The 18,067-nt window shown below is 44.5% G+C and overlaps 1 long non-coding RNA gene across 2 annotated transcripts; it reads right to left on the reverse strand.

Moving 5' to 3' along the window:
- Positions 1-3,670: 3,670 nt before the first annotated feature.
- LOC139033802 (uncharacterized) lies at positions 3,671-11,794 on the reverse strand. Of its 2 annotated transcripts, XR_011486273.1 has the most exons (4): positions 11,677-11,794; positions 8,011-8,125; positions 7,615-7,799; positions 3,671-4,809 (listed from the first exon to the last, which is right to left on the reverse strand). It is a non-coding gene; the product is annotated as an uncharacterized lncRNA (long non-coding RNA). The 2 variants fall into 2 exon arrangements; XR_011486272.1 differs by having other exon boundaries at positions 7,615-8,125.
- Positions 11,795-18,067: the final 6,273 nt, after the last annotated feature.

Here is an 18,067-nt window from a genome sequence, read left to right on the forward strand (position 1 = left end):
ATGCTCGCTCTCTGAACTCTTCTTATAAGGGCACTAATCCTCCTTAAGAGGGCTCCACCCTTCTGAGCTAATTACCTTCTAAAGGTTCCACAGCCCAATACTATTAGTATCACATTGCTGATCAGAGTTTCAATATATTCATATCGAGAGGACACAAACATTCAGTCTGTAACAACAGTCTTCACTGAACATGCTTATAAATAAATAGTTGTGCACATCATTGAATATTGCATTAGGATAAATACCCAGAAGTATTTATCTCAGGCTCTGTTGCCCCGGGGCATGTGGGATCTTAGTTCCCCGACCAGGAATCAAACCTGCTTTTCCTGCATTGCAAAGTGGACTCTTAACCACCGACCCCCACGGATGTCCCAGCGTCACCCACTTCTGAATGCTTCACAGAGGGGAACCGTACAACGTCTATGATGGGGAGACACAGCGCGCTGTGGCAGGGAGTCGTGCTGACTCCTCGTCGTCGCTATGTAGTGTTCCCCTGCCACACCTGGTGGCTTCCAGTTGCTTCTGCATTCAACAATGCACTTCAACACCCAGATTCTACTCAATATCTCAGGCTTATGTTTGTAGGCCAAGAGTATTACCTCTGGATAGTTTCTCTAGGAAAATTCTAATACTGTAATGAACACTGAAATTATTGTGTAACTCAGCTTCAAAACTCTTAACTTGGGTGCGTTAATTTTTTTTTCATTTATCTCTCAAGAAACCTTAAAGGCTGCCCCAGGTGCCCTGATGAGAATAAAATCATCAACTGAAAATGTCAGGAAAACACTCTCCTTTGAAGAAGGTTGCTTCTGTCTTGCTGTATTTTGTGCCTGGGTTTAGTCCCCATAGCTTGGAACTGAAAACAGGATCTTGGAGATTCCAGTCCGGCCCTCTCATTTTACAGACAAGAAAACAGAGGCGCAATGGTTGGTCCATGGTCACTCTGTTAGCTGATGGCAGAGGAGGCCCAAGAGTCCTCTTGATGCCAAGTCCAGTGGCCTTTCTGTGTCCCAAGCCCTGACCTTGGCCAGTCCTGCCTCTGCTCGCTCTCCGACCTTGCTGAGTTCATAAGATTACCAAGCAGACAACCCAGTGAGAGCCCAGATGACTCAGAGCTGAGGCCTTGGAAGGGGCAGGGTGGGGCAGGAGGTGGTGCGGGAGCCACCAGTTACTCACTGGACGAGGCAAGGCTCTCAGACTTGGAACTGGAGAAGGCCCGGTGGAGCTGGGCCAGAAGGACTGGGCGTCAGCCAGGAGCCACGAGGGGCCTGGAAAGGCAGAGGGGGGCCCCGCCCACCAGATGGGCGTGCACTTTCCGCGAAGCTCTGGTGCCCCGGAAGGGGCTTTGGTCTGCTTGGTTTGTTTACTTGTCCATTTTGGTGGGGAATGATGTATATGTATAATTTGTCGTTTTCACTGTTTTAAATTGTGCCACTCAGTGGCATTAATTATAGTGTTGTGCAACCATCACCACTATCTACTTCTAAAACTTTTCCATCACCCCAAACAGAAACTCTGTCCCATGAAGCAATAGCTTTCCCTTCTCCCACGCTCCCAGCCCTCAGTAACCTATCATCCATTTGGTGCCTCTATGAATTTGCCTAAGACAGATAGTTCATGTAAATGGAATCGTATAGTATTTGTTTTTTGTGTCCAGCTTATTTCATTTATAAATGTTTCAAAGATTTGCCCGTGTAAGAGAATGTATGAGAACTTCATCCATTTTGTGTGTGTGTGCTGAATATATTATGCTTTTGTTTTCCTTTTGGTAAAATATACAGAATATAAACTTTACCGTTTAACCATTTGTTGAGTGCTCAGTAGGTGGTATTAAGTGCATTCATGTTGTTGTGTAACCGTCACTGTCCACCTTAAGAATTTTTTCATCTTCCCAAACTGAAATTCTCTCCCCATTAAACACTAACTTCCCCCACCTCCGCCACTTCTTCATCAGCCCTGCCAACCCCCATTCTACTGTCTGTCTCTATAAAATTGACTCCTCTTGGGACCGCATCTAAGTGAAATCAAACAGTGTTTGTTCTTTTGTGACAGCTTATTTCACTGAGCATAATGTCTTTTAGGGCCTTCCCTTGTGGCTCAGCTGGTAAAGAATCGGCCTGCAATGTGGGAGACCTGGGTTCGATCCCTGGGTTGGGAAGATCCCTGGAGAAGGGAACCATGACTACCCACTCCAGCATTCTGACCTGGAGAATTCCATGGACTGTATAGGCCATGGGGTCACAAAGAGTCTGACACAACTGAGCGACTTTCGCTTTTAAGGTTTTTAAAAGTCTTTTTCAAAACGACTTTCACTTTAAATGTCTTTTGAGGTTCAACCCTGTTGTAGCATGTGTCAGAGTTTCATTCATTTTTAAAGCAGAATATTGGCTTACCCCTTGTTTTTCCTCTCGTTCTGCTTACCGTTCATCCACTGTTGGGTATTTGGGTGGTTTCCACCCCTTGGCCACTGTGAACAGTGCTGCTGTGAACAGTTGAAGTCAAGCATCTATTCAGCTCCCCGCTTCCAGCAGTTTGGGGTATATACCAGAAGTGGAACTGCTGGATCCTAAGGTAATTCTATGTTCAGTTCTTTGAGGAACCAGCAAAGTGTTTTCCCCAGTGACTGTACCGTTTCACATTCCCACCAGCAGTACAAGGTGGCCCCAGTTCCTTCCCATCCTTGTAACCGCTTCATTTCTCTTTTCATTCCTGTTTCATGGCTGACTAACATTCCATTGAGTGTCTGTATCACTGTTTATTTATTCATCATCTGTTGATGTACACTTGGGGAATTTCTACCTTTTGGCTGCTGCAAACAGTTCTCCAATGAGCACTGGCCTACACATATTTATTTTGAGTCTGTTTTCAATTACTTGGGTATATACCTCAGGATGGAATGCCTGGGTCGTACAGTAGTTCTATGTTTAACTTTTTGAGGAACAATCAAACTGTTTTCCACAGCAGCTGCACCGTTTTACATTCCCAGGGATATTGTACAAGGGCTTCTCCAAGGTTGGGAGCTTGGCTGAAAGAAAATAACCTTCCCCAAGCCACCTCCCTCCTGGCCTGCTGTAGTATTTCTCAGGGATTAGGAAATCACTCCTCCTGTGTAAACTGTTTATTTCTGGGCTATTTCAGTGCCATACCTGAGGGTTTCTTTTCTTTTTGGTGTCAGTATTTAATTCTGTAGTGATCTCCTCTCTCCTTAAGCCTAATGCAAACCCACTGTATAAAATTGTTCAAAAAAAAAATTGCTCAGCAGAACAGATTTCCCCTATTCCGGCATGTTTCTTTCTTGTATTTTTTCACCTGCTTGCATTTGGGAGAAGGGTTGGTATCCTGGCTCTGTGACCATCAGCAAATCCGTGAAGTTTTCTGAGTTTGTTGCTTTGTGGAGAATGTCGGGAGATGTGAAATCTGAGTTCCTATTTTCAGAAGACTGTCTTGATACTTGGAGTAAAAGAACTTGATTAGATACTGTATTTTCACAATACTTCTGATACTCTCAGGTTTCATGTTGCTCCACGGCATGTGGAATCTTCCTGGATCAAGGATTGAACCCATGTCCCCTGCATTGGCAGGCAGATTCCTATCCACTGCACAGCCAGGGAAATCTCTCATTTTTAACAAATAGTATTTATTTTGTCTTGAATTTTCCTTCTATGGTGGATGTTGATAAAAGGCAGCTTTTATTTGTCACAATTTATACACTTGGAGGCAGTCTTTTCAGTTTGGTCAAAACCAGTAAATACCAGGCAGTTTTACATCCATAAGATATTTTTACATATTTTTCATAATAATATAAATATGCATAATGTATATTTATACATATAGACTATAAGCACATTTTAAAGGTGATAACAATGTAAGAAAGCAGTATTTTCTAGTTGGATTTGTTTCCTAGCGCACCAGCAGTTACTGCTTTGACTTTTTGGTTTGATAAATTTACAATAGGAAGAGGTGATAAAATTACCATATTTAGAAAATATTATATGAAAAAAGTATATATAGTAGAATATTAAGTTGTAAGAATAAATCATTAGCTATTTTATATGGTGTCATTTTCCTGTAGACTGGAAATTTCCTCGCCTCAATTAATGCTCACCTTTCATAAAGATTTGTATAATGCAGTACAAAGCACAATTTATTAATATATTAGTTGCCTTGTCCTAGATTAGGAGGGCCTGAAATATTTTGTTTATGGACACTGCCAACTCATTTGTATCTGTTTCTCAGAAGCACAGTTCCAGGAATGAGAATCTCCGAGCCTGTCTGATAAAGTAAAATATCTAAAAGCAAACAATGTGTCCAGTTGCTCTGATTCAGCATAATTTAGATTCTCTTTTGGCAAAGAAATAATAATAATGCTAAATAATGCTCTGCCACTTCTCAGCCACGGTCAATAGAGAGGTTTGAGCTCCGTGAGCAAATGACCATCCTTGCAAATGCAGCCGCCTCTGGAGATGCTGGTTACCCTGTCTTTAGGCCAGCTTTGCACAGCACATTCATTTGCTAACTCAGGACTGATGTGTACTGTTGAAGTTTTAATTTGAAACAAAATGGAGAAATAGAAATTCAAATAGCGAAAGGAAATTCTGCCAGTCACAAAAAGACAAATACTGTATGATCCACTTGCATGAGGTCCCTAGAGCAGTCAAATCCACAGAGACAGAAAGTAGGATGGTGGGGTGGGGAGGCAGTGTTTAATGGGGACAGAGGCTCCGTTTGGGAAGATGAGAAAGCTCTGGAGGCGGGTGGCGGTGAGGCTGCTGAACAGTGTGAGTGGACTTGATACCACCGAACTGTGTGCTGAAAAACAGTTGAGAAGGTAAATTTTAGTTAGGTATATTTTACCACAATAAAAAAAACTCAAAAAGAGAATGTAGTCCAAATCCCCAGAGCTTGGTACATTTAGGCCCTGGCTCATTAAACAGAAATCTGCTTCGTTTTCCTTTACTGAACACTGAGCCTTTTACTTTAAATGGTATAAATCAGCTTAAAACATAGGGAGGTGGAGATTCGGACTTTTTTTTTTTTTGATGATTAAACCTTCCAGATTAGAGTTACAATCAGGCTTGGCTCAGATGCTGCAGATTCAGTGATGTTAGCACTCAGGGGGGTGACTCTTCCATGTGACACGGGGTGGGAACGTGGTTCCAGCTTACTCCCAGGCCACGTGGGATTAAAGTAGCAACGAGTAACAGAGAGAGATCTGGAAAGCCCCTCGATAATGGGAGGTTAAACAACACACTTCTAAATCACACGTGGGTGAAAGAGGTCTCAGAGAAACTTTTAAAATCTTTTGAATATACAGAGAATTCTTAAAACTCAACCATAAGAAAAAGAAAAACTCGATTTAAAAATGAGCCAACAGCTGTATAGACGCCTCACCAAAGAAGACATAGAGCTGGAAACAGTGAAGGGATGCTCAGTGTCATATGTCATCAGGGAACTGCGAACTAAAACAGCGGTGAGAGGACTTCCCTGGCGGTCCACTGACTCAGACTCTGCCTTGCCATTCAGAGGACATGGGACTGACCCCTGGTCTGGGGAGATTCCCACGTGCCGCAGGACCACTAAGCCTGTGCGGCCGCAACTCCCGAGCCCGTCCGTCTAGAGCCCAGGCCCGCAGCCAGAGGAGCCACCGCCACGAGCTGCCTGTGCCTTGTGACCAAGAGAGTCCCTTGCCCTCCACACCTGGAGAACGCCTGCATGCAGCAGCAAAGACCCGGCGCAGCTAGAAACAATACATTGATTGATACTAATAATACTCTGATGAGATACCACTACACGCCTGTCAGGATGGCCACAAACCGAAGACGGACTACGCTGGCGAGGATGTGGAACAGCACGAATTCTGACGTGTCACTGGCGGGAAGGCAGTTTGGCAGATTCTTGCAGAACTAAACATACTCCTCCCATACAATCCAGCAGCAAGTCATGCGCCCTGGTATTTCCCCAAAGGAGTTGAAAACATATGTCAACAGAAGAACCTGCACACAGACATTTATAGCATATTTATTTATAATTGCCAAAACTTGCAAGCAACCATACATCCTTCAGTAAGCGAATGGATACACAAACTGTGGTACATTCAGGTACCACAAAAGGGTGTTATTCGGCACCGAAAAGCAATGAGCTATCAAGCCATGAAAAGACATGTGAAGAAAAAGGAAATGCCTAAGACCAAGTGAAAGAAGCCAATCTGAAAAGGCTACAAAATGTAAGATTCCGACTCTGTGGCACTCTGGAAAAGGCAAAACCAGGAGAGAGTGAAATGAGTGCTGGCTGCCAGGATTTCCAGGGCAGGGATGGGGGAGCTCTGTACTCTCCACTCAAACTTACTCTGAACCTAAAGCTGCTCCAAGAAAAGCAGCAGCAGCCTGCACTCAGTTAGTGGTGACGGTTGTAGGCTCTGGGGAACCCCTAAAACCCAGTGAAGTGTGCACTATGGAAGGGTGGCTTTTATGGCATATCTGGATATTAAAAATGGCTCTATTCTCCCCACTTTCTCATAAAAGTCTTCATTTGATGGTAAGAGTGAATGAGATGGCAAGTCTTGAGGTATTTTGCCAAAATGATTAACTGACCACAAATGTTGAAGAACCAGTGCTTTGTCACAACGAGTAAAAATGGCCTGGTGCAATCTCCTTGTGAGGTCCTTGGGTTGTTTTCTAACGTTGTAATAATCATGACTAACAAATGGATAGCACTTCACAGCGTAAACAGTGCTTCTGACATAGGTTATTCTAAAGTCACAACCCTCTGGTGAGCTAAGTGTCAACGTTCCCTTGAAAACCTATTTGTATTAACATCAGTTCTGGATATTCCACATTGTCTGCTGTATCACCGTTGCAGAGGCAGCATAAAGCCCATGCCAGTGACATCACTGGAATGATGCTGGAAGGGACCTGGAGACAGGAAAGGCCTGTGGAAAATGCCTTGTCTTAGCAACTTTCTAGTGAGGTCCGAGAAGTGCTGGCTCTGAGGCCCATGGGCAGTTGGGCAACCTCAGGAGTGCCGCGCCGAGGGACAATAAAAGCCTTGTTCATGCAGCGAGGAGCCGCTGCCAGGCACTGCTTCTGTAAACCTGAGTTCCATCTTGCCTTCCCTTGACCTTGGAGGGTCTACAGTTTAGAATCCTGTAATGAAACTGACGCTTGTTTTCTCAAAAATTCCCTATGACTTGATTTTTCAGATTTCCTTTCTCCCCGCCGCCCCTTGCAGATCTTATTACTGTGTAATAGGAACATATGCTTACATATGTCCCTGTGTAAACCCATCTGTCCTTCATAGAAGAACGTACAAAGGTCTTCAAAGATTGTGGGAGGAAAAAGTAGGTAAGTGTCTGTGGTTAATACGTGGAGAACCTTGAGGAGACCGTATTTGTCAGCCTCTATGGAATCCACCATGATGGATTTAACGGGGTCTCCAAGAGGAATCCATGGAAGAAACTCTGGAAGAGCTAACACCATTGCCAAATGTCCCCTAATCTCTGCAGCACAGGGGTTTGTGGGCTGTGTTCAGTGGGGCGGCTCCCTGAGTGTCCCGGGACGATAGTAGACTGGGAAAAGGAGTGTGAAAATGGCATAAAAGAGAAAACCAAAGACAAACCTTTGCCTGCAGTGGGGTCTCAGATCCCTTCGAGGCAGAAACACCCCTGGGTTGTTGGAGAGAGGCTTCCACCACTGTGTTATTCTTGCAATCTTCCAGTCATGATAGGTGTGTAAGGCGCTGCCTGCGTGTGCATGCACGCACACACACAGAGTCAGACTGTTACTCTGCACTTGAGATGCTGCCTGTGTCAAAAAGAGCTGCCAGCCACACTGAATTTTTCAAGCAAACACTCCCATGTGGGGGTGGGTCTCTCCACAGCCCCTTCTGGGAGCACTCCCCGCCCCGCGCCGCACGCAGCCCCGCAGACAGCTGTCCTCCCGGGGCAGCTCGGTTTCCCCAGGGGTCCCACACTGGCTCCACGGCACAGCCCAGACACCGTTTTGTCACACCCACCTGTCCTTGAGACTGCTCAGCTCGCGTGCTTCCTCTGCTGTCAGTGGGCTCAGTGGTAGAGAATCTGCCTGCAGTGCAGGAGACCCGGGTTCGATCCCTGGGTCGGGAAGATCCCCTGGAGAAGGGAATGGCACCCACTCCAGTGTTCTTGCCTGGAGAATTCCATGGACAGAGGAGCCTGGTGAGCTACAGTCCATGGGGTCGCAAAGAGTCGGACACGACTGAGCAACTAACACACACTATCTGCTCTCATTTACTTCATTGTATTTTTAGGTTGACTCACATTTTAGTATTTTAAGAGGGAGCTTTCAGAAGCAACCTGAGTGTCTTTTGACAGATGATTGGATAAGGAAATTATGTACCTATAAACAACAGAATATTACTCAGGCATTAAAAAAGAGAAGGAAATTCTGCCATTTCTAACAACATGGATGGACCCTGAGGGCATTATGCTCAGTGAAATAAATCACAGAAAGACAGTTACTGTATGAGCTCTCATATGTAGAGTTAAAAAAATGGGCTCATAGAAACAGAGAGCACCTTGCGGGTTGCTGGGTTTGCGGGGAGTGGGCTGGTGAAAATCGGCAGAGCTGGTCAAAAGGTACAAACTTCCAAGTATAAAATAAATGTCCTGGGAACATTGTGTAGAGCATGTTGAATACAGTTAAAGATGCATGTTTGTTCAGTCGTGTGTGACTTTGCAGCCCCTTGGATCGCAGCCCACCAGGCTTCTCTGTCCATGGGATTTTTCAGGCGAGGATCCTGGAGTGGGTTGCCATCTCCTCTTATAGGGGATCTTCCCGACCCAGGGATCGAACCCACTTCTCCCGCCTCTCCTGGCTTGTAGGCAGGGGATTTTTTTTGCTGAGCCATCGGAGAAACCCTATAGTTAATGATACTGCATCGCATCTTTGAAAGTTGCTGAGAGAATATGTCTTTTTTTTTTTTTTTTTAATTTTGGCTGTGCCATGTGGCATGCGGGATCTTAGTTCCCCGACCAGGGATGGAACCTGCACCCCTTAACCACTGGACCACCGCGGGGGTGGGGGGTGGTCCTGATAAGTCTTTTTTAATTTTTGGTAAGAATTAAAAAAAATTTTTTTATTGGAGTGTAATTGATTTACTATCTTGTGTCAGTTTCAGGTGTATAGTAAAGTGACTCAGTTATACATGTACATTTATATCTATTTTTTCAGATTTTTTTTCCCATACAGGTTATTGCAAAGTATTGATAATAGTTCCCTGTGCTATGCAGTAGGTCCTTGTTGGCTGTCTATTGTATATATATAGTAGTGCGTATATGTTAATCCCAAACGTCTGATTTATCCCTCCAAGAGAGCAGGTCTTAAAAGTCTCATCACAAGGAAAAAGTGAGTGACTGCGTGGTGATGGATGCTAACTAGACTTTTGTGGTGATCCTTTTCCGATACATACAAATATCGAATCATTAGGATGTACACCTGAAACCAGTATAATGTTATATGTCAATTACATCTCTGTAAACACAGCGTGCAGAGTCTGCAACTTTCCCTCAGGTGGTTCTGCCGGAAAATAAAATATGTGTGAGTGTCTCAAAAAGACAAAAAGAGCAGACCCTACTACACAAGGGAGAAAACACTCTAACTCGTATACTATGTTATCAAAATAAAATGATAACGTCCAGGATGGCCACTTGACATAGGCGCCCCTCATCCCGAAGGTCAGGCACAGTGTCGCAGAGGAGTTAAATGCTGGCAAACGCCAAACTGAGACCTCTCTTTGGTGCTGGAAGGATTGGAAAGGCTTGAGAGCAGTTTTATTACCGTGCGACCCAGTCGTAGTTGATGCCCTGTCATATACCACGTAAGAGCATCCAGGCATCTCACCTGTGAAAACCAGTCGGTCAGGATGCTAACGTCTCCTACTTAAAACCCAGATCCTGGGCCTCCCTGGTGGCCCAGAGGCTAAGACTCTGCGCTCCCGATGCAAAAGGCCCAGATTCGATCCCTGGTCAGAGAACCAGATCCCACATGCTGCAATGAAGATAGAAGACCCCGTGTGCCATAAGTAAGACCTGACACAGCCACATAAATAAGTCAGCCAGCTACTTTTATTTAAAAAACATTTCTAGAGCCTATCTAGGGAGGTCGTGCTAGAATCTATAAGGTTTCTAAACCTCATAGGTTCAAAGAATAAGATGACAGCTAAATAACGGAGCAAAGGTGGAACTGCCCAGCAGAGTGTGGTACATGATCCTCTCACACTAAATTCTTACTAAAGTTTTATTACTTTATGAAGTACTATAGTGGCTTAGATGGTAAAGCATCTGTCTGCAATGCAGGAGACCCGGGTTCAATCCCTGGGTTGGGAAGATCCCCTGGAGAAGGAAATGGCAGCCCACTCCAGTATTCTTGCCTGGAAAATCCCATGGACGTGAGGAGCCTGGTAGGCTACCGTCCATGGGGTCGCAAAGAGTCGGACACAACTGAGCGACTTCACTTTCACTTTTCATGTAAATGAGGTTATCATCCTAACATACTAAATGACCTCCTAGCTCCTGATGGAATGGGCTGGTCAGCCTTGAAGAGAGAAGGAAGCGGCCCTAGTTGACTCAGGAAGTCCCAAGGAAACTAGATGTGGTTGGGGAGTGTCCAGAAAGAAGAAATCAGGAAGCACAGGGACGATCAAATTCACCACCCATTTCAGTTTGGTCCAGAGCCGTCTCTGAATGCTGTGCCCCCCAAAGCAACTTCATTTTGGCTAAATCTTCAGCATCAGTAGCTTTTAGAGTCAGTTTTAGTCCCCTGAGAACTCTTATTGCATCAAATGAGGAAACCAACCCCTAAATAAAGAGAAAAATTACTTCCGATCACTCTTCAAGTGCAATAGAAATGCTATGATTTCTGATTCAAGTGTCCCAAAATATTTCCGTTATTTGTAATAAATAAGTGTAGAAAAAAGAATTCCATGACGTGTGAGGCCAAAAATAACTGATCTTAATTTCAGTTTATCTTGATAAAACATGGTGGAATTTGCAAAGCATTCTCATATATTTTATCTATTTGATCTTCACCAGAGACCTTTGAGTGGGCTTCCCAGGTGGTGCTAGTGGTAAAGAGTCTGCCTCCAATGCAGGAGACCTGGGTTCGATCCCTGGGTGGGGAAGACCCCCTGGAGGAGGGCATGGCAACCCACTCCAGTGTTCTTGTCTGGAGAATCCCATGGACAGAGGCGCCTGGCGGGCTGCAGTCCATGGGCTTGCAGAGTTGGACACGACTGAAGTGACTCAGCATAGCATGCATAAGAGAAACTAATCAAGGTAATTTTGGCCAATGAATGCTTTACAGGGTAATTTACTGAAAGGCAGGCCGACTTTGGACTCATTAACCCAGCTCTGCAGACCATCGCGCTGTGGGTCCTGCGCCCCAGCCAGGGCTCCAGTGCAGATGGGAGAGGCTGCTCGCTGAGCTCAGAAGGAGACTGCAGGCTGCGCCAGCTCGTCTAGCGCACAGCTTCCCGGCCAGGACTGCAGGGGCACGGCCTCTGCTCCTGCCACGGCAGGAAGAGTAAGACGCTGAGTGATGAGACAATTAGAAAAGGCCTCCCTGGCACCTGAGATTGCACTGGCTTGGGCTTGTCCAGAAGCTGTTTCCCCCATCAAAGTCACTTGGAGAGCACTGACCGTACCGGAATCATCAGCATTCTCAGTGGCTGGCTGGAGGGTGAGTCAGGAGTCTAAGCTGGCTGCAGCGCTGGGGAGAAGGGCAGCATGCGGAAGGAAGTACATCATGAAGTCAGCAGTTTTCCAGGGCGGGTCGAAATGCTGACAAGCCGGGGTTTGTGACGCAATGTGAGTCCAAATGCCTCCTCTGAATGAGACAAAAATGTAAAGATGCCTGGCGTTTGCCCTGCAGAGGCATATTGTTGGCGTAGGACAGAGGAGATGCTACAGGGCACGGGGGAGGGGGTGCGTGTGGCCGTCTCCCCAAAGGGAGTGCAGGCGGCCTGAACGAAACCCCTCTGTCCTTTCGTCAGTGTCCAAATCCATGTCTCAGAAGCTCGTTATCAATTCCCAGTCTTTATGTCATGTTGAGAAACAATGATCACCAAACTGTCAACAAGCATAACCTTGTATAACTGACAAAGGACTGGTATACAGAAAAGAGAATTCTTTCAAGTCTATCAGAGAAGGGCAAGAAGAAAATAGCAAAAATGAGCAAAATCAGCCATTCTCACGGGAGGAAACCTGAATAGCCTACAAACACATGACGGGTGTCCAACCTCACTGTGACGGGGAAACACTACGTGAAAATCACGTGCACACAAAACCTTTTCACAAGTGTTCGCAGCAGCTTTATCTGTGATAGTCGGAGACTGTGTAACCGGCAGAGTCAGGGGGTCCCTGGAGAAAGGGAACCAGACCTGGCTTTGCTGGCATAAAGGAAGCCATTTTTGGCTGAAGCCATGTTGTGATCGAGGCCTGACCACGGTAACTGCCCGTGAACAGGCCCCAGTGATTGAGCATCTTCAGGGAAGGGAGGGGAAGCAGCAACAGAGAACAGGCAGGCAAGAAACACTAGTTCAGAAATAAGACAGTCCCAGCTCCTCCAGGGGATAGGCGTCACCGTCTGATTTGTGTCTTCCAGATCTGCAGCCCTTCAGCTCTTGATGGCAGGGATGGGTACACAGACCTACACGAGACACACTCATATACATGACAGCGGACGTACACAGAGTCCCTGTAACACTCAGGAAAGCTGAACAAAATTAGGGGGTTTGTGACTTCAATATCCGGGTCGTGATACTGTATTGTACTTTTGCAAGATGTTATTATTAGGAGAAATCGGGGAGAGAGTACATCTGATCTGTCTGTATTATTTCTTTCAACCATGTGCAAATCTACGATGATCTCAATAAAAACAAACGAGAGACTCTAGGTTTCACCCATCAGATTGGCAAAAATTAAATCATCTCACAATATAAAGTGTCGGCAATGACTGAGAAACAGGGCACCCATATCCTCTGTGATTGGGAGTGTCATTTGGGGTGTTCACTTTAAGAGTCATGGCAGGCAACCAGCAAAGTGTAAACACAGCCTGTTCACTGTCAACACCTCTCCCCTGGGTGTACATACCCTACAGAAATCTCCCACACGTGCCTCAGGAGACCGGTACACAGGGCGCTTATTACAACACTGCATAATAGCAAGAGTGGAAACAAGGTAAGCGCCCTCCATTAGGGAAATGGACACGGAAGTGTATAAAGCCCTGGTGGCTCATGCTTCCCTGGTGGCTTAGAGAGGAAAGGGTCAGCCCACAATGCGGAGGCCTGGGTTTGATCCCCGGGTTGGGAAGATCCCCTGGAGGACGGCATGGCAAGAACAACAGAATGATCTCTGTTCGTCTCCAAGGCAAACCATTCATGTCACAGAAATCTGTGTCTATGCCCCAACCACTAATGCCGAAGAAGCTGAAGTTGAACATTCTGTGAAAACCTACAAGACCTTCTAGAACTAACACCAAAAAAAGATGTCCTTTTCATCATAGGGGACTGGAATGCAAAAGTAGGAAGTCAAGAGATATCTGGAGTAACAGGCAAGTTTGGCCTTGGAGTACAAAATGAAGCAGGGCAAAGGCTAACAGTTTTGCCAAGAGAACACACTGGTCATAGCAAACACCCTCTTCCAACAACACAAGAGATGACTCTACACATGGACATCACCAGATGGTCAATACTGAAATCAGATTGATTATATTCTTTGCAGTCAAAGATGGAGAAGCTCTATACAGTCAGCATACAGCTGACTGTGGGAGCTGACTGTGGCTCAGATCATGAACTCATTGTTGGAAAATTCAGACTTAAATTGAAGAAACTAGGGAAAACCACTAGGTCATTCAGGTATGACCTAAATCAAATCCTTACGATTATACAGTGAAAGTGACAAATAGATTCAAGGGATTAGATCTGATGGATAAGAGTGCCTGAAGAACTATGGACAGAGGTTCATAACACTGTACAGGAGGAGGTGATCAAAACCATCCCCAAGAAGAAGAAATGCAAAAAGGCAAAATGGTTATCGGAGGAGGCCTTACAAATAGCTGAAAAAGAAGGAAAGTAAAAGGCAAAAGAGAAAAGGAAAGATGTATCCATCTGAATGCAGAGCTCCAAAGAATAGCAGGAGAGATAAGAAAGCCTTCCTCAGTGATCAGTGCAAAGAAATAGAGCAAAACAATAGAACAAGAAAGACTAGAGATACCAAGGAACGTTTCATGCAAAGATGGGCACAATAAAGGACAGAAATGGTGTGGACCTAACAGAAGCAGAAGATATTAAGAAGAAATGGCAAGAATACACAGAAGAATTATACAAAAAAGATCTTAATGACCCAGATAACCATGATGGTGTGATCACTCACCTAGAGCCAGACATCCTGGAATGCGAAGTCAAGTGGGCTTTAGGAACATCATTGAAAACAAAGCTAATGGAAGTGATAGAATTCCAGCTGAGCTATTTCAAATCCTAAAAGATGATGCTGTTAAAGTGCTGCACTCAATATGCCAGCAAATTTGGAAAACTCAGCAGTGGCCGCAGGACTGGAAAATGTCACTTTTCATTCCAATCCCAAAGAAAGGCAATGCCAAAGAATGTTCAGACTACCACACAATTGCACTCATTTCACACACTAGCAGAGTAATGCTCAAAGTTCTCCAAGCCAGGCTTCAACAGTACATGAACCAAGAACTTCCAGATGTTCAAGTTGGATTTAGAAAAGGCAGAGGAACACAGAGAGATCAAATTGCCAACATCCGTTGGATCATAGAAAAAGCAAGAGAATTCCAGAAAAACATCTACTTCTGTTTCATTGACTATGCTAAAGCCTTTGACTGTGTGGATCACAACAAACTGTGGAAAATTCTTAAAGAGATGGGAATACCAGACCACCTTACCTGTCTCCTGAGAAATCTGTATGCAGGTCAAGAAGCAACAGTTAGAACTGGACATGGAACAATGGACTGGTTCCAAACTGGGAAAGGAGTACATCAAGGCTGTATATTGTCACCCTGCTTATTTAACTTATATGCAGAGTACATCATGCGAAATGCTGGGCTGCATGAAGCACAAGCTGGAATCAAGATTGCAGGGAGAAATATCAATAACCTCAGGTACACCGAAGAGTTGATGCTTTTGAACTGTGGTGTTGGAGAAGACTCTTGAGAGTCCCTTGGACTGCAAGGAGATTCAACCAGTCCATCCTAAAGGAAATCAGTCCTGAATATTCATTGGCAAGGGACTGATGCTGAAGCTGAAACTCCAATACTTTGGCCACCTGATGTGAAGAACTGACTCCTTGGAAAAGACCCTGATGCTGGGAAAGATTGAAGGCGAGAGGAGAAGGGGACGACAGAGGATGAGGTGGTTGGATGGCATCACCAACTTGATGGACATGAGTTTGAGCAAGCTCCAGGAGTTGGTGATGGAGAGGGAAGCCTGGCGTGTTGCAGTCCATGGGGTCACAAAGAATCGGACATGACTGAGCGACTGAACTGAGCTAAACTGGAGGCTCAGATGGTAAAAAATCCGCTTGCAATGCTGGAGACCTGTGTTCGATACCTGGGTTGGGAAGATACCCTGGAGAAGGGAACAGCTACCCACTCCAGTATTCTGGCCTGGAGAATTGCACGGACAGAGAGGCCCAGCAGGCTACAGTCCAGGGGTTGCAAAGACTTGGACATCACCGAGCGACTCTCACTTGACTTCACATATCTGTAATGCATGGCACTGAAAAAAAATGAACTAGGAAAAGAATACAGATATAAGTGTGTATACACGTTTTTGTGGATAGAGATCTCAGAAACATAATAGTAAATTTAAAAAGCAAGACAAAGATTGATATTTATTCTTTCAGCAACCATTTGGCTGCTTCTCATGTACAGGGAGCCATTCTAGGAGTTGGAAGTAAAGCAGAATACAGAGCAAGACAAAGCCCCTGCCTTGCGGATCTTACGTTCTTGTGAAAAAGTGAGTGTGAAAGTCGCTCAGTCATATCCAGGCCTTACGTTCTTGTAAGGAAAGGCAAAAAAGTCAGCAGATAGATATGATAAGATTTATGTAAATTTTCACTGTGCATGTATTGTTTGATATATATAAACCCTATATAAAATTATATATATCATATAATTAAATAATTTGTATTATATATTATATGTAAATTTTATCAAATTTGTACATATGATTCATAGTATGTTATAGAATGTATAATACAATATACTATTTTAAAATTTACATATTTAGAGAAATTTTATATTTGAATAGTCTGCCCAAGTTTATACATTTAATGTGAGCATATGTTTATTTTTATAATATAAAAAATGAGCTAAAGAATATACCATTTGGGTATGAAGAATATACCACGGGGATGAAGAGAAAGGAAGTGGAGCTTGGGGTAGGGATGGTTCAAGGGAACAGCAGCTGTTATCTGTTGTATCATCACTACCTAAAAGCCTTTCTTCAGCCTGGTGTAAATTCACATGTTTTCTTCTGTAGTAACAATACATAATTAGAGGATGTTTTCATAGTCCTTATGAAAATGTAAAGTCTGAAGTTCATGTCTCTTAAATTGGAGCCTGAGTACATTTCTCAAAGTTGACAAGCTGACGATTGATTCATCCTTGCCAAACTCGTAAATGACTAATTCATAAGCTAGAATGGCCATTTGTGTTGATGTCCACAGAAAGGAGCTGGAGACACAACAATCAAGGGTATGGTATAGATGTGGGCCCCCCTTCTCTTACCTCCTGGAGAAGGAAATGGCAACCCACTCCAGCATTCTTGCCTGGAGAATCCCACGGACGGAGGAGCCTGGTGGGCTACGGTCCACGGGGTTGCAAAGAGTCGGATACGACTGAGAGACTTCACTTTTCTCTTACCTCCACTGTGACTAACTGCACTAATCAGGCACAAGCACAGCCAACGGACTCTATGACACGCGGGTGACAACTTTTTCACATTAAAAAGGCATGGGTCTTGGGGGCCTTCCCTGGTGGTCCAGTAGTTACAGCTCTATGCTTCCAAAGCAACAGGCCTGGGTTCGATTCCTGGTCTGGGAGCTAAAATCCTACATGGTGTGGGTATGACCACAAAAAAATTTTTTTCAATCAATTTTTTTCCCATTAAAAATGTATTTTATTGAAGTGTAGTTGATTTACAAGTTTGTGCTAACTTCTGCTGTGTGGTGCAGTGACTGCATCGTACATACACTCTTTCTCATGTTCTTGTCCATCATGGTTCATCACAGGATGCTGAATGTGGTTCTTTGTGCTGAACACTGCGCTCCCCTGGTGGCTCCAGCCACAAAGCATCCGCCTGCAATGCAGGAGACCCGGCAGCACCTTGTTGTTGGGCATCCTGTCTGTACCAGTCTGCATCTGCCGTCCCAAACTCCCTGTCCACGCCTCCCTCAGCCCCTCCCCTTTGGCAGCCACATGTCTCTTCTGTATGTCTGGGAGCCTGTCTGCTTTGTACATAAATTCACCGAGGTCATATTTTAGACTCTACGTGTAAGTGATATTATATGGTATTTCTCTTTCTCTTTCTGACTGACTTCACTGATGTGATAATCTCTGGATTCATCCATGTTGTTGCAAATGGCATTATTTTATTCTTTTTTGGTGACTGAAAAATCACTAATATACTTGCAGGAACTCTGTGCAACTCTGTTGGTCTCCTTTCAATTTAAATTTAAAATGAGAAGACGAGACTAAATACTCTGAGATTAGGCTAAAGGTCCTTTTAGATTTTTTATCCTAATTTATCCAGTTATTTAGTGTGTTTGTGCTAAGTCACTTTAGTCAGCTCTGACACTTTGAGACCCCATGGACTGTAGCCTGCCAGGCTCCTCCATCCATGGGATTTCCCAGGCAAGAACACTGGAGTGGGCTGTCATTTCCTTCTCCAAATTATATAGTAGTTCTTTTAAAATTTAACCTATAAAAATCACTTGCATTATTTTTATAGATTATGAGAACTACATGATCCAGTGTTAAACTGTATAACGCTCTCTCAAAACACAACTGGAGAC

This window comes from Odocoileus virginianus, unplaced genomic scaffold (genome assembly GCF_023699985.2).
Source record: "Odocoileus virginianus isolate 20LAN1187 ecotype Illinois unplaced genomic scaffold, Ovbor_1.2 Unplaced_Contig_3, whole genome shotgun sequence".
Taxonomy (NCBI): domain Eukaryota; kingdom Metazoa; phylum Chordata; class Mammalia; order Artiodactyla; family Cervidae; genus Odocoileus; species Odocoileus virginianus.